Below are 18,520 nucleotides of genomic sequence, written 5' to 3' on the forward strand. Positions count from 1 at the left end.
TGTGATTCTTTAGATTCTGTTGATTTTTTTGATTTTTTTTATTTTTGATTAGCATCTTCATCATAAGCAAGGTTTTTTTCTTTATACGGCAAAAAAATCCTAAAAAAACAAAAAGCAGTAACAGGGTCACAACTACCGAAGTGAAAGAAGTGAAAGAATTGAATTGTTGACCATAAAAAACAAAAATTTTCTATCTTTTTTCTTTCTTTTTCATGGATGATTTTTCCGATCAGGAAAAATTAAAAAATCAGGATAATGCCAGTTAAATTATTTCAATCTAGTATTAGTATACACAAAAAGTTGGATTGATTCATATACTACTTTCTTATTCTATCCAAATCAAATGGAGGATTTGATTTAGATAGAAGGAGATAGATCTCTTCAATCACTCTTTTATCTGCATTTGTAATATTTTATCCACAGATTCTCTTATATCAGGTATGATACTATTTTGCTTCTTGTGATTTCATAAATTCTTCAGAATCGTCTGAAGCAGATGCAAGGTTTTTTCTAATGCATTGTATGTCCCATAATAAGTTCGGGGTAGAAGATGACTATTCATAGCTATTACCTTAACAAGAAGACTTCGACCCCTTGATTTCTGTCTTTGTTGATCCTAATTCGATATTAGAAGTATACAAGGTCTTCAAGTTCTTCCTCGTGTAAGAATTTGTCATTGTTGAACAAATGCTTATCTACTTCTCCTTCCTCTCAGTATCTTTCTGAGAATTTCTTCTCTATATTTGACGAGAGTCAAAATAGTCAAATTCTTGATCCTCTCAAAAATCCATTATTGTCTAAGAAATATTGACATTCCCATTTTCCAGATTGTTCAAAATCTTCTATGTGGATCTAAGAATCTCATATCAATAGAAACCATATTCTCATCCGTAGGACTCCAAGTACCCGAATCAATCAAAGATTCGATTCGATCGAAACTCTCCATTCGTAAATGAAATCTACAATGTTGACAAATATATTTATTTTTTTGCGCATATTTTTTGTAAATGGATGTCTCACAATTTTCACAATAAGTCTGTAAATGAGCGTATGGTCCAAATACATCGTCTTGATTTTGATATTTAATGAAAGATTGATTCTTTCCGAAGACTTTTTCCTGTAACTACTGCATATTTGATTCCATCCATAAATCCATTTTCTTACCTATGATTTTCAGTATCGATCAGAATCCTAGTTCTTACTCTTCCTATGTTATGGTATGAATATACCATACCAATTAATTCCTTATGTATGGATGAGGAGATCCCATTGATAGAGAGCCAATTCCGATAGACTTTTTGAACGTTCCCATTAGCGTGCATCCAGTAGGAATTGAACCTACGAATTTGCCAATTATGAGTTGGGCGCTTTAACCATTCAGCCATGGATGCTTAACATAATAGGTATATTAAGATTATTGATCATAATCTCAACATTGGATCAAGAACGGGGTCAGAGAGAGCTAATTCGTCTAAAGCCACCGAACCGGCCCAACCAGCAACTAGAGTTGCTTTCATTATATAAAAAGAATAAAAAGAAAGCAATCGACCGCGATCATTCAATACGACAGTATGAACACGATATTAAGGTAAACCCATGGAAATATCCCTTTATCAAAGAGATATGTCACTTTATTTTATCAAAATTCAGAAGACTCTATAATGGGTACCTAAACTCTTGATACTGTGTACCTAACCTAAAACTCTTTTTCAGTAGATTCTGTGGGTTCATTTTGATTTCATCTCATTGAAAATCAAAATAAGGGAACAACTCTGTTCGTACGAACAAAGAGAAGCAGATCTATTCTATACCCGATAAGTACCAATACGCAACGGGAAGATTGCATTATTGGAGAATAAATGGATACTTTTTGATCATTCGAATGATCAATCAATCCCCCGTACATATCCCATTGCAAAAATAGAAAGTTCGAAAATTCTAATTCTACTTTTTTTAGTAATAATACTACTTAATACTCTACTACTTAATACTCACTGGGCTCAGGCATCAGGCATCTACTATTCCTGAGCCATACAATCATGAAACTTTTCTTTTTTTTGAAATACTAAAAAAAGTGCAATCAAACCTATGACCAAGAAACATGAATGGAAATCTGTTTCCTTTATCCGCCACAGTTGTAGTTTACATTATGGTCGTTTCATGCTATCGTCGCTTAAGGAAGGTCAGGCTAATATATTAGGTACTACCATACGAAGAGTTCTACTTGCAGAAATAAAAGGAACACGTATAACACATGCTACATTTCAATTGAAAGAAAAACAAGAAAAATCTTTTCATCAATATAGTACTATACCAGGTATAAGAGAATCTATAGATGAAATATTACAAAATCTCAAGACAATTGTCTTGAAAAGCCTCACCAATCAAGTTATCAAAGCATCGATATCGATTTCGGAGAGTGGTCCAATGCTTTTTACTGCCAAAAATATAAACCTACCGGATTTTGTTCACATAGTCAACGAAGACCAACCTATTGCGTATATAACAGGACCAATAGATTTATCAATTGAATTGATATTAGAACGAGATAGAGGGTATCACCCTCGACACAGTGTCGTCAATGACAATGTCAAATATGGCGATTATAGCGATGAAAATTGCAGTTTTACTTTTCCCATAGATAGCACATTTACTCCTGTGCTACAGGTCAATTATACGTATCATGCGAATAAACAGTATTATGATCCGCTTAAAAAAAAAATTGACTCCGAGGAAATACTATTTCTCGAGATATGCACGAATGGAAGTTTGACTCCTGTAGAAGCACTTCGTGAAGCTTGTCTTCATTTGATTGATTCTTTTCAAATTTTGCCCCTCTTATGAAGAAGAAAATCTCTTTTCGAGAGAAAGGGATGAAAAGGATTTTGATATTTCAACCAATTTTTCAGAAATATCTGCGTATGGATATACAAAAATTATGGTATAATAAAAAAAATACTTCTTCACCATCCATATTTTTTTGCAAAAAAAGGACATAAAATGAATGAGTAAAATATTCTTTTTCTGAAAAAAAGGAGGAAAAAAATGAAAAAAGAATTACTATGCTCGTTTCTATTCGGTTTATGGAATCATTTTGTTCTATTTTTTATTTTACTCATTTTGGTTTGAACCACGATCAACACAACATAGGTCATTGAAAGGATCTAGCACAACTCACCAAAGCACAAAAGCCAGGATCTTTCAAAAAGTTGATTCCTTTTCAAGAGTGCATAACCGCATGGATAAGCTTACACTAACCCGTCAATTTTGGATCCAATTGGGGATTTTCCTTGGGAGGTATCGGGAAGAGATTGAAATGGAATAATATAGATTCATAGGTTCTCTATTGATTCTATCCCTATGGGATAGAATCAATAGAGAAATCGAAATGAAATCAAGAATCCAGGAAAAAAGGAAATAAAAAAAGAAGTAGAAGATAGAAAGGATTCAAAATGAATAAATTGAAACTAATAATGGAACGATTTTGTCTTTTTTCCATTCCGAATTATTCATTCTGACCTCGATACTTAGATCATTCTTGTCACACCCCGAGACAACCCGCCACGTAATGATACGTAAGGCGTGTGCACATCACATACATTATCAATAATAAATACTCATGCAACATTTAAAAGTGAAACAAAATCTTTTAACACCACAAGTAGTTCAAACACACAACATAGTTTCAACATGAGATCAAGACAAACATGACAAACAACCGATAATTGCCATGTCAGTCAATGTATCCACTTCTAAAGAGAGAATTTAAAGTTCAACTAAAAAGAAAATAAAAAGATACTTGAGCCGCTAGTTCGTTGACTTCCTGGTCTGCATCCCTCCTATTCGTGCTCCTCGTCGGCTTCATCATTTCCTGGAACCCACATAAGTGGAAACGGGTGAGAGATCGAACGGTCTCTCAGTACGGGATTTAGTTCCAGTCCCGGAATTTGTCAAATTCACTTATTAATACAAATAGGACATAATTATTATATCCTCACACGCTATGCAATATTTAAAACACACGCACACACACACTTCTTTAAATATCTTTCAAGTTTTTTGTTAATCCATTAATTTGCCAATCCAGTGGGAAATCCATCCAACACTGGAAGACCGCCACTCCGTTGGGAAATCCATCCAACAACGGAAGACTTCTCACTAGACGGGGAATCCACCCTACGCTAGATATTGGCTGTCTCACTAGACGGGGAATCCACCCTACGCTAGGTCTTGACCCGTGACGGGAAATCCATCCAACGCCGCGTTGACGAGGGGTCTAGTCGAACCTAGACCCAATGTATACATTCCAACATGCATTCAACACATGTTGGCCCCTTTCCTTTAACATATCCGTTACCTTTTACGTTTGTCATTTAACACTACACGATATCATGCTCAACACACCCTACTTACAAGTCTTATGATCGATATGAAATAAACCTATTGTAATTCTAAACAAGCCAAAGGGACCGTTCGATTCAACATGCACAATTCCAAACAATTAAATAAATAATATGCATACAAAACGGTAAGTACAATTTGACAAGGTCCAGGAAACCCGTACCTGCTATTGTGGTGTAGTTCGTTACCGCTTCTCCGTCACTCTTTATTTCAGGATTCAGACCTAGACCATGTAACACGGTTTCTAAATTAATACTTATATCTGTATTTTCCAGATATACACCAATTATATTTATTAACAACTAATCTGACTTTATGTAAATAAATTAAATAAAAATAATCAAGTTCCCAAAAGGATAAATTAATTTAATAACACTTGACATTTCAAAATAACTAGATGACTCTGACTATATAACGTTGACGATTATTAACCATCTGACTATATGGCTCTGATTTTATAAACGAATGAAATAATCGAATTCCAAATTGACTGTTTGACTCAATAATGAATATCGGATTTATTATCAAACTATTTTATATATATATATATATATATATATATATCGATATTATAAAAGAATCAGATTCGAAACGAATGTAAACAGAAAAAATATAAACTCCAAAATAATAAAATAATTTAATTAAGTAATTCTGACTATTATCAAACTAATATATATATACGTATATACATAGTATAAGATATTCGAATTCAAGTCGAATGCAACAGACAAAAATAAAATAAGATAAAAGAGGCACAATCGGAATATCTAAAGGAGACATGTATATTTAAATATATATAGATTGCCCAACGAATACAACAGAGGGAAACAAACAAAAATCCAGATGTAAGAAACCTTTATTTAATAGAAACTTGGAATGTTGACTGTACGGATTTGGTAATTCATAGCATATATGGATGAAAAGGAGTAAAACAAACGAGAGATAGAATATAATTAATCACCTCTGTGAAGATATCGGAAGTGTGAAGATGCGGAGAAAGGGGAAGAGATGCAAACCGATCCCTTTATGTATTATTAAAGAGACGGTTTCTAATTTGAATCGGCGCGGGTTATTTGAACAGTTATCTATTTTCATTAAATTCGCATCTTTTTATAAATGCACCGTCTGACATATATATAATTGGAATATATATATATATATATAATTGGGTTATATTGGTTTATATGACTGTATGATCGATTCTTTTATTATTTTATTTTTAAGATTGGCAGGTCATCAAATGGATAATTCTATCGGGATTTTCATGACTTGGCAACAAGATTTATAGGAGTATATAATTTCAGATATGTCATAATTATTTGTTTCTTATTACGGTATTTCAATTTGGATAATTTGTGAAGTTGTTAAAATAAATAAATGAAAGAGAACCTTATATACTATTTAGGTTGTACCTTAATTTAGCATTCCGAATTACGTGGCGTTACAATTCTATTGAACTTATTCTATTGAACATAGAATCAGAATTAACGTAATAATGAATTAGGAGAACTCCTTCCTATGGTATTAACTTATTTTGTGGGGTACATTAAGAGGGAAATCGACGAGCGTCGCTTCGAAGTTTCCCTCTGGCCAACCATGGATTTGACATTCAAATCCTATCTCTCGGATGAACTGTTTAATAAAAATGTCCGGCCCTTGGTGGGGAATTGGATTTTCTTAAAGTTTGACTCTCATCTTAAAGAGTTCGTTATAGTGGCGGTTCGATCGAGATCGAGATAATAAAATGAAAACTTTAGGTTTATGAAAGCAAGAAAGAAGGAAATTTCAAAATAGAAAAATCAAAAAAGGTATACCTTCTAGATATAGAAAAATCAAAAAAGGTATACCTTTTATTTAATGAATGAAGAGAAACTCGATTCAGATGAAGAGGAAGTCAACAAATTGATTGGAAAGAAATATACTCGAAACGAAATAGAGCAACTGTTTCTTCTCGCAGAAATAGAATCATCAGGAGAAATAGAAGAAAAAGAAAAAAACCTTGCTTATGATGAAGATGCTAATCAAAATTCAAAAAAATCAATAAAATCAAAAGAATCTAGAATCTAAGGAATCACAAGAATCAGAGGAATCAATAAAATCAAAAGAATCTAAGGAATCACAAGAATCAGAGGAATCAACAGAATCAACAGAATCTGAAGAAGATATACCTTACATGGATAAGGTCGATTCTTATCAAAGAAAAACAGGTTTGACTGACGCTGTTCAAACAGGAATAGGTCAACTCGGCGGTATCCCTGTAGCACTTGCGGTTATGGATTTTGAGTTTATCGGAGGAAGTATGGGATCGGTAGTGGGTGAAAAAATAACCCGTCTAATTCAATATGCTACGAGAAAATCCTTACCTCTCATCATTTGTTGTGCTTCTGGAGGAGCTCGTATGCAAGAAGGAAGTTTCAGCTTAATGCAGATGGGTAAAATATCTTCGACTTTATGGAATTTTCAATTCCATGAAAACTTATTTTTAGTGTCACTTCTGACATCACCTACAATAGGTGGCCAGTTTTGGAATGCTTGGCGATATATTTATTGGTGAACCAGATGCAACCATTGCATTTGCAGGTAAAAGAGTGATTGAAGAAGTAATGAAGATCGAAGTACCCGAGGGTGTACAGGAAGCTGAATACTTATTGGAAAAGGGCTCATTGGATTCCAATTGTACCGCGTAATCTTTTCAAAGGTGTTCTTAGTGAATTATTCGCGTTCCACGGTATCTTTCATTTAAATAGAGGAGGTTTATGAAAAAAGAATTGGTATGTTCCTTTCTATTCGATTTATGGAATCATTTTGTTCTATTTTTTATTATGTTTTGCTCATTTTGGTTTGAAGATTTTATATCGTGGAATTTAATTTTTTCAGGAACAATTTTGAATTATTTTTTTCTATGTGTTCTATAAATCTGTGATTATGAATAGTCCCGAACTTATTATGGGACATACAATGCATTAGAGGCGTATGATCATTCCCCTTATTCTATTCCACCTCTTCTAGAAAAGAGAACTCTCAAATCACATTCGATTATGGCGGGTCTTACTAATATTCTCGCGGATCTTACTAATTTTCATTATACAAAATCTCTAATTCTTTGTCTTGTTCTTATTAGTTTACTTCTTATTGTTTTGATAGGTTTTGTTTGTTACAGTTCGTGTAAACAAAAAAACCTTACTTTTGATTCTTACCTCGATACTTATATCATTCTATTGAACTCATTCTATTGAACATAGAATCAGAATTAATTTTTACCATAAAAAAAAAAGTGCAATCAAACCTATGACCAAGAAAACATGAATGGAAATCTGTTTCCTTTATCCGCCACAGTTGTAGTTTACATTATGGTCGTTTCAAGCTATCAATACTAAAGCTATCAATACTAAAAAAAATATTAGTATTTTTAGTAACTAGAATTCTAATTCTAGTTATATTAGTAATTGTTCAAAAAATTGTTACTTGGTCTCGGGCACCCATTATTATACCCTCAATGGTTGCCCCCTCAACTACCTTTTATTTTTTTCGAAATATTAAAAAAAGTGCAATCAAACCTATAACCAATAAACATGAATGGAAATCTGTTTCCTTTATCCGCCACAGTCGTAGTTTACATTATGGTCGTTTCGTGCTAATATTATTTTTGTTTTTTAGAGGAAATTAAGAAAATAATATAAAGAACGAAGTTTCTTTTTTTCAATTTGAGAAATAAAAAGGTTCGACAAGGGCCTTGGTTAAAATGTATTTAGACCTGTTTTTGATAACTTAGATCTATAGGACATAGAATGACAATCAATCTTTACCATGCAAAAAAAGGAGTAATCAGCTTTGATAGGTGAAAAAAAAAAGATTGTCAAAAAAAGGATTGTAGTAAAGAAAAGATTTGTAGCTAAGCATTTATCGGAAACATTTGAAAAAATCAAAAAGGGGGTCCTGATATTTATATATATATGAACTCTCCCGGTGGAGGGGTACACGAATCACTAACCATTTATGATACTATGAAAACTATTTTACCTGATGTGTGTACAATAGCTATGGGAGCAACTGGATCAGTAGCATCTTTGATCCTGGCCGGAGGAACAATTACTAAACGGGTAGCATTGCCTCACGCTAAGATTTGTATTACCCAACCTAGAAGTACTGCTACTAACACAGATCAAAATATAGATATAGATTCCTTAATAATAGAAGAAGAAGATGCGCTTGAACTTCGTAACACAATTGCGAATATTTATGCAGAAAACACAGGTAAACCTGTGGATGTTATACAGAAAGATATGGAAAGAGACTATGAGTATTTTATGTCGGCAACAGAAGCTCAAGATTATGGTATTATTGATCGAATAGCAAAATTAAAAAAAGAAAATGAATAAAATCCTGAGTGATCTGAATGATTTTTTGTAAATCTATTTCAAAGTCTAATTTTCCTTTTTTGAATATGGAGTATTCCATATTCAAAAAAGGAAAATTGAGAAAAATAACATCTGATTTTTCAAAACACATAAAAAAAATGAGAGAAATAGTCGTAGTAAGATTTTTAAATTCCTCGCATTAATTATTTTGATTTAAAATGAACCGACTATGACAAAATGGATCAAATTTTGCCGTTTTTTTGTTTGCAGGACCTCGACGTGACATGAGGGTGAAAGATGTTCAAGAATCCGTTTTCTTTTTATAAGGACTAAAAACGAATCAATTTTTTTTTTTTTTTGGCTTTTTGACCCCATATTGTAGGGTGGATCTTGAAAGATAGGAAAGATCTCCCTCCAAGCCGTACATACGACTTTCGTCGAATACGGCTTTCCACAGAATTCTATATGTATCTATGAGATCGAGTATGGAATTTTGTTTACTCACTTGAGATTGAGTATCCGTTTCCCTCCTTTTCCTGTTAGGATTGGAAATCCTGTATTTTACATATCCATACGATCGAGTCCTTAGGTTTCCTTTTTTCAATTCTTCAAAACACAGGTAAACCTGTGTTTTGAAAACATGTTATAAAAGTATATTTTCAATTCTTCAAAATCTTTCACATATTGACACTTGTATGTCCAATATAGTATACATAAATGAAATATATAGAAATCTAACAAGGAGACCAACGACTTTTATGTTTTGTGCTTTTCCATATTTTAAACATACAAGTGTCAATATGTGTATAATCGATATGTACATATTATGCTTCTGCTCATATCAAATTCTCCTAATATATTACTATACGTATAATTTTGAAAAGATCTCATCACCTATCTAACTATTGACAATGAAATTACCATCTCTCAAAATTAAATAAAAATAAAAAAAAGAACAGCAACACAAAGAACTGTGATTCCATTTCATATGCATCAAACATTAAAACTTTCCATCTTCATTTCAAAAAAGAAAAGAAAAAAAAAGAAGAAGATTATTTTCTTTAATTCTCCTTCCTTGATTTTGGTCTTTCCTCTGTTTTCCCGCCTACATGACCTGCACTCCTTCGCCAGCTAATAACCTAACGCCAAATCCCTCTCTATAATAGCCCCTTCCCACCCTCTAGCATGATAACCCTAACAACCCCTCACCTGTCCTCTCTCTCTCTTTCTCCTTCTCTGCCTAGAACCCAGCCGCCCGAGATGCACAAGGAGCCGTAAGAATAAGAACATCTGTCGCTGCTGCACATCGTGGACTGCCCCCCCCCCCCTGCACCACCAGCCACCGCCAAAGCAGCTGACCACCGGCAGCCACCATGGTCCATCCACCACCCTTATCTTTTCTCCCATGTGCCTCGCTCTCAAGGTAAACCCATATCAAAAGTTAATTATTTAACCATTGTCCGATGAGTACTTGTTTAGATGACGTTATTATATTATAAACTTAGTGGTAAAGATTTGTTAGTTGTTAACATCGATCATACGCTAAAGCTCCTATTATTCATGTTTCTGTTTTATATCTATATATTGAACCTATCTTTACTTTACTACCCTCTTCATATTATTATACCTTTTAAATAATATCAAACAGTAGGTTTATTTTTGTTTTAAAGTATATAAAAATCTATCTTAGTTCTCATATATTTTAATTATTGTAACGCTTCTGAATTCGGGTATATTTTAAATTTAGAATCCAATTTGAATAAAAATAAAAATAAGAATAATATATATAGTTCAGAAAATAAATAGCAAAACGTTTTATTAATTTACATGAAAGTTATATCTAAATTCTGCATATAAATTTTAATTATGCATTTCTTAGCCCAATTAGTAAGCCCAAATTAGAAATATGCAATCCTAAGTTTAGCCCACATCCAATAATATAACCAACCAAAGTCTCTCCTCTCTTCTCATTCCCAATTGTTTCCTTTTCAATTATTCCTGTAAGTCTTTCTCTTTCTCTTTCTCTCTTCTTGGCCGCCCCCCCCCCCATCTCTTTTTGGATGCCGCCGGCCCACCCTCTCTCTTGTTCTCCCTTGTGTCGCCGCCCCCCTTCTCTCCCTTGGCTGCTGACCCGCTGACCCGAGCCCCACCCTTGGCCACTGACCCGAGCAACCCCAAGGCCGCTAGCCCCCTAGGCCGACAGCCCCCTGACCGAACCCCTCCCTCTCTCTCTTCTTCCCCTTGCCGCCGGCCACTACCCTAGCCGGACCCCTGCTGGCCGAACCACAGCCCTAGACCCGAACCCAAACCCTAGACCCGAACCCATTAACCCTAGACCCGAACCCATTAACCCTAGACCCGAAACCCATTAACCCTAGAGTGTGATCCTATGAACCAAAATAACAAAACCTAAAACCTAAACGGGGTAAGGAAACCAAAACCTAAACCCAATAACCCAATATCCGAACCGAACCCCTTCCCTCTTTAAAATCAATCAAATTAGTACGAGGATCAAGGTTAATACCAATTTAATAATACCAAATTGAATTGTGGGGGAAACTGAATTGATGGTTTTAATTATGTATAAATTCTTTGGATTTAAAAAGAAATAAGAAGTTAATTAAGCGTTTAAAACTTAGGAGCAAACCGCGTGAATTTAGGAGACGCTGAGAATACGCGAGATCCTGACAACCGCTCAAACGAAGGCACTGAAAATACAGGTGCGGGTTCCTGGTCTTTTTACAAATAATACAAAAAATGCATGGATTGAGGTAAGTAGTCCTTTTTCTTAATCTGGTGGATAAACTGCATGTTGTGAATGTCGAACAATCGTTTGAATTTGTGTAGAATTGCATGATAGGAACTCTTGATGCATGAAATTGAATTGATAGGAATTGAATTGTGAATTTGAGAATGGGGAACTTGAATGAATCGTTTTAAATTGGGGCCGTCCGTGTGAGGCGGCTCTGCATGTGTTTTTGAAAAGCGGGCTGTCCATGTGTGGCAGCCCAGTGTGTGAACAGGACAGAACAGAACAGAACAGAACAGAACAGAACGGGTCGCCAAATTCGCGGCGGTTCGCCGGATGGGTCCCCGAAATGGCCCATCTAGAGTGTGATAATCGGGTCGTCCTTGCGTGGCGATTCGCCGGGTTTTCATGTACGGGCATGGATTCCCAGAGTGTGGAATTTTAAAACCTTTTGAAATGAGTTAAAAAGGGGCGGGAATAAAAACTGGTTATTTTAAAGTGATTTGCATATCCGAATTGATAGGGACATGGGGAAAAATTCAAAAACCTTCTTTTTATGTTATTTGGGGAATTAAATGCATTGATTTGTAAAAGCACCGGGCTGGAACTAAATCCCGCACTGAGAGTTAGTTCGATCTCTCACCGTACCACCTGTTATGTGGGTTCCAGGAAACGAAGAAGAAAGCATGGAGGAAGGCCGCGGGTGAGGAAATTAGCGGAAGTTGTTAAGATAGCCACTCTCTGTTTATTTTATATTTGTATGAACAATATATTGTGTGGACATGGCAGTGACTGTTTGACTAGCCATGTCTGACATATTGTCCCTTTTCTGTTTGTTTGTGAACTCCATTTATTTTTAAATAAAGTGGCTTGTTGAATGTTTTTATTGATGATGTATGTGATGTGCTTAACGCCTAGCGCATAAATGCGCGGCGGGTTGTCCGGGGGTGTGACAATTATCTTTATACTTTACCATTATTCAGTGACTTTTAAATCTTTGTTGAAGATTTAATATAATGTAACCATATTAATTTTTACTATGTACTCTAATTATTTTCAACAAAGAGAATATAATCGCACTTATTAAATAGCTATATTTTAAAGGACTTGGTTAAATAAAGTTATGATGCATATATGTCAAGTCGTTATTTGCCTTTTCATCTCTAATTTTAAAACAGATTGTTAAGTAGGTTGTAACTGGAAAAATATATTAAGTATTATAGACAAGTGTTGTCAAGCAATGTTAAATATAATCATGTTTATGTAATTTAGGTTTGAATCTCGAAGTGTTAGAAGAGTGGAAGAACGAATAAATTACTACAATAAGAGATGTGGGCTTCCTAGACTTTATAAAACTATTTTACTTCCCTATTGTCATTCACATATTTATTATCATTGCATTAGTTGGATTTATGCATGTTGTTTTCGAACCATTCATATAACTTGAATAGACACAAATAAATTACATGAAATGATAGGATTCATACATTGACCAATTAACTTGCATAAATAGGATGTGTTGAGCATGGCATGAACTGTGTGATTGAATAAATGTGTTTTTGAGAATGAACGAATATGGTAATTGAATAGAGGCCAATATGCTTGCATATTGGGATGTATACATTGGGTTTAGTTTCGACTGGACCCCTCGTTAACGTGACTGTAGGCGAAAGTGGTCCTGTCACGGATGTGATTGTAGGCTGACACGGTCCCTTCACGGACGTGATCGTAGGCGCAAGCGGTCCTTTCACGGACGTGATTGTAGGCGGAAGCGGTCCTATCACGCCAAGACCTAGCGGCATATGAATTCACCGTCTAGTGAGGCAAACGAACAAGATTAACGGATTTTTCTTTAAATAAATGATAGTAAGTAATGATAGAATATGCATTGCATTAGAAGAAGCATACGCATTTTATTTTCTTATCATATTTGTTAATGTAAGTAAATTTTTTATAAGCTCTGGGCTGGAACTAAATCCCGCACTGAGAGAAGATTTGATCTCTCACCCGTTCCACTTTTATGTGGGTTCCAGGTAATGAAGAGGAAAGATTCGAGCAAGGACAAGAGTGAGACTAAGCGGGAAGACTTAAGACTGATAAATTGCCACATGTTGTTTAGTTTTGTTTTTCATGATTCAATAATTGATACATTGAGCAGGCATGGCAGTGCTTGTGTTACTAGCCATGTCCGCCATGATCGTTTGTTTAACTCGTTTGATTTTGAAATAAATGTTGCTTTATTTATATTTTTATTGATAATGTATGTGATGTGCATACGCCTTACGTAGAAATACGTGGCGGGTTGTCCCGGGGTGTGACGGTATGTATGTGTGATTGTTACCTAACACTATCCGTAAAAAGTAGCTATAATGGTAGCTCTTCGGTATACATAACTTATGCTAAGGAAGTGATGGTCTACCAAAAGTACTATTGTTCCTCGTATTTATTATACGAGTTATAGTATTACTGGGCCCCTTGATGGAGTAAGATTATCTGCTAGCGGTATAATTACAAGAGTAATTATATTTGATAATCTGCTCAAGATCAAGAAAAAATTAAGTTTGCAAGGATGACACACACCTACCTTGAAACTGATCTGATAGCTATGAGACAAAGAATTAACACAAGTAAAATAGTTTACTGGATCGTGATATAGTACAGTACAGCATCATCTATGTAATTGGATGGTCATGATGCGTTTTGCTAGATGCCTCTCATGATTATAGAAGTTAAAAGAGTTTTAATTCTATTTACCAACATAACACAGATCCTATTGGGTCACACTTTATAGGAGCTACTCGGAGAATCTTATTGATTGATTATAAATTGATTATAATTAATAATAAGATGGTTATAATTAATTATACGTGATATAATTAAATTATAAATGTCATGTAAAAATGGCAAAGCAAAAACAAAATGTTAATTTATAAACGTACACGGTACACTGTATAAAAGTTACCGATACAACAACCGCAAGAAATATAATTGTTCAGAATAATTATATGGATGTTAATTGAATTCGGGCCAATGGCATTTTGATCTTTTCACATGTCATCCTTATCCACATAACATGTCATCATCCTTATCCACATGACATGTCATCATCCTCATCCACCGAAAGCATTTTGGTCTTTTCACCTTGGAACATCCTTACTATTCATAACCTCACTATTCATAAGGGTATTTTGGTAATTTGGAACCACCACAAATGCCTATAAATAAAGGTGGAGGGGTAGAGAGAAAACCACTAATACAACACTTCAATTGAAGGTGTTTGCAGCACTCTAGTAGTGTCTCTATATGGCAAGATAAAAGAGCGTTTACTACCCCAATACAACACTCCAATTGATGGTATTTGCAGCACTCTAGTAGGGTACAATAAGGCATTTACGACCCTAATACAACACTCCAATTGAATGTGTATGGAGCACTCTAGTAGCGTCTCCAGATGGCAAGATAATAGGGAATATACAATCGTAACACCACACTCCATTTGAAGGAGTTTGGAGCACTCTAGTAGTGCCTTTAGATGGCAAGATAATTTGGCATTTACAACACGAATACAACACTCCAATTGAAGGTGTTTGGAGCATTATAGTAATGTCTCTATAAATCTATCACAATATATAAATGAATGCACATGCTTGACAACAAATAATCAAATGAAACACAAATTATGAAATTTCCAAGATGAAGTTCGAACAAGTACATATTAGGCTTAACTCGTCTTATTATGGCTGGTAGCACTTAAAGATGTTCAACCAAGCTGGACCCTTTATATGACCCTCATCTGTAGGGTTACTAACACCTATAGATGTTCGACCGAGCTGGACCCTTTATCTGACACCCATCTGTAAATTCTTTGGCTTAACCGTTTACTAATGTCTGGTTCAAGGTCATAAAGAGAAAATTCACTTGAAATAATTCGGAATGTCGTAGTATTCAATTAACCGTCCAAATACATTACCACGTAAGGTAATGCCCCCAAGCCACAAACGTTATACACAAGTCACCCACAATCACAATCAACATATATATAGTCACCCACCCCTCGTCCCAACCAGTACTGGGAAACCATGAGGGCCATTCACCTAATGTGCCAATAGGTTCCTGGGATCAAAGTCAGTTTTACAGCTCAACTTTGCAAATTCATTCACATATACTTTCTCCATTCGCATATAATTTCACAATCATTAATTTGTGGTGACTTTCAACCATAATCAAACCATAATAGAACAATTCAATTGAAAACCATAGAAATATGCAAATCAACTATATCACAACAATTCGATTCTAACTTGATTGGGTTATGCACAAAAATTCACGTCATTCCAATTATGCAACAATCAAATATACAACATGAATTCCAAATTATGCAACAATCAAGCATCCAACATGGCAATTGAGAAAGAAATTAATTTCTGAAAATGAAACATCAAACAAGTCCAAGAACCCCGCACTTGATAGACAAATCAAAACCCTTCTCTAATTTTCGAATTTGAACCAAACCCTAGATAGAAAATCAAGATTAAGATGGAATTGAGAAGAAAATCACTAAATTAACAACCTAGAAGCATAATGGAGATAGATTACTCATAATTTATACAAATATTTCAGATTTGAGCAAAACCCTAACAATGGAGATAAAATTCAGATTTTTGAGAAGAGAGGAGAGAAAAGAAATACCAAATGGAGAACGAGTTGGCTACTAGAGAGAGAGATGATCAACCATTTCCATTCCTTTCTTCAATTTTCCAAGTTATTTGATGGATTTTTGAGGAAGAAGAGAGTGATCTCTCTCTTTTTCTTTCTTTTGGTAGACCACACACAAGAAGTGATGGAGGGAGAGAGAGAGACAACATGTAATTTGAAAATTTGCTAAATAGACCCTCCACTTGTTTAATATTAATAAAAGAAGAATATATATATATATATAGGAATATGCTAGCATGTTATGCATAGCATAGAGCCCCTCCATGCAACGCCTTGGATTTCAACTTTTCAAAATCCTAACGGTCGATCCGAACTGTTCATCTTGTTCTCCATATTAATATGTATTTGGAGACCAAATTTTACATTTTTTGGAATTTCTTTACTATTTCTTTAGATTTATTGAAAATCGTTGTTTTTTTATGGTCCAGATTTGCTGAAAACAGCGATTTTCAATAAATCTAAAGAAATAGTAAAAAAATTCCAAAAAATGTAAAATTTGGTCCCCAAAACACATTAATATAGAGAACAAGATGAACGGTTCGGATCGATCGTTAGGATTTTGAAAATTTGAAATCCAAGACGTTCCATGGAGGGGCTCTATGCTATGCATAGCATGCTAGCATATTCCTATATATATATGAGGAGGGATCAAATGCAACAAAATTCCATGCTCCCAAATGCTTCCAAATTGTGGACCGTTCGATTGGCGCTTGGAACTGTGCCATCACAAGCGCTGAATCTGGCTGCTAACGGAGCAGGTCCGTTAATTGTTAAATGAAGGTATCTTCGTTTTTATTTCATCTCTTCTTGTCTTCTCTCGCTCTCGTCCAGATTGGAGTACCTCCACTCTCTCCCCGGCCGCCCCATCTCCGACAAGGTGCAGGTTCTCTCTCCTTTCTCTCTCTTTCCTTTCCTTTCTCCTCTCTCTCTCTATTTGTGCGTTGCTCTCTTATCTTCTCTAAAGTAGTTAAACCCTAAAACCGTCTGTTTAGGATCTGAGCAGAGTTGCTCTCTGTTGTTTTCTTTTAATTTGCTTCTTTAATAGTCTAGTTAGGCCCTGAATCGTGGCTTTTTAATAGTTTAATTAGGCCCTGAATCGTGACTTTAATTCAAATATTGACCAATTGTAGTTAATTTGAGGTTATATGCTCAATACCAGTACAAACCATTCGAACAACCTTATTTGCTAAAGCTAGCACCTTGATGCACGTGTTGAGTTGTTGACTGTTGTCTTTTAATTAGTTCATTTTTTTTACTTTTGTCATGACATCTTAATATGTCTCTTAGAAACAAGAGTTACAAGATCATTGGTGAGTGTTCATATTTAAAGCTCGGATCAAGCTGCAAAACTTTAAAAAAACAATTCAAGTAATTGTAAATAGTTTGATGAGTCAAGGGATATGAAGAGTAGTTGGAGACTTGGAGTGATTTAAGGGCTTCTTGCTGTTTCTGTAATCTTGTTGTTTTGTATTGTGAAATAACTTCTATTTAAGACTTAATTAACTTTATGTTCTATATATGGGCGAAAAGAAAGCACTGTGGAATATGAGAGACCAAATGATTCCCGGGCGAACACAAATACTTTGCAGATGCTGTGCCCTACGTGGCATGAGGGAAGATCGCATCCAGTGTGGCACACAAAAGGAGAACGGGGCAATCAAGGACACCAACCACGCAGTAGTGACGACATTAATGGATAATGGCAACAGGTGGTCTTGAGAGAAGCTGAAAAATTCAAAACCAGATGAAGCAATGATTTTTCAAACCCAACACGCAAAGGCCATCAACGAGCATAGGTGTTTCAGGTGCTTCGCAACAGGCCACATCAAAGCACAGTGTCGGGAACTGTACTATGATTTCCTCTACTGAATGTTTTTGTAATATCGTGCAATGTTTTGTTTGTAATATAAGAGAACTCATTATTTCTAATAAATGTAAAGGCTGCAAATAGAATGAGCTGGCTCTATCCACTCAATTTTAAATTCCTCCTTGTTAAGCAATTATGTGGAAATATTTGTGAATTATTTATATTTTGTACCTAAGTTTACTGGGACATCTAATGGTTGCTTATATTCATTGAAAATATTTTACATTGTACCTCATAGGAGGTCGATAATTCATTACATTATTAAGTCAACAAGTTTGACCAAACTAAGCAAGCATTACATCATTTTAAGCACATGACATTCATTATATTGTAGAAGTAAAAAGTACTAATCTTGATCAAATTGCTTGCAGGAATGCAAAGACCAGTAAACCAAATGAATAAGGATTGAATTTCGAATATATATCTGCA

General features: G+C 34.9%; 1 long non-coding RNA gene and 1 other non-coding gene across 2 annotated transcripts in view; one reads left to right on the plus strand and one right to left on the minus strand.

Moving 5' to 3' along the window:
- The window catches only part of LOC144545284 (uncharacterized), a 56,610-nt gene extending 54,372 nt beyond the window's left edge, over nt 1-2,238 (plus strand). Inside the window, exon 2 of the long non-coding RNA XR_013508459.1 lies at nt 2,005-2,238. This is a non-coding gene — a long non-coding RNA (uncharacterized LOC144545284). The remainder of the gene's footprint in view (nt 1-2,004) is intronic.
- Nucleotides 1,318-1,391, minus strand: TRNAM-CAU (transfer RNA methionine (anticodon CAU)). The gene has a single exon. It is a non-coding gene; the product is annotated as a tRNA-Met (tRNA).
- Nucleotides 2,239-18,520: the final 16,282 nt, after the last annotated feature.

This window comes from Carex rostrata, chromosome 27 (genome assembly GCF_964058835.1).
Source record: "Carex rostrata chromosome 27, lpCarRost1.2, whole genome shotgun sequence".
Classification (NCBI taxonomy): domain Eukaryota; kingdom Viridiplantae; phylum Streptophyta; class Magnoliopsida; order Poales; family Cyperaceae; genus Carex; species Carex rostrata.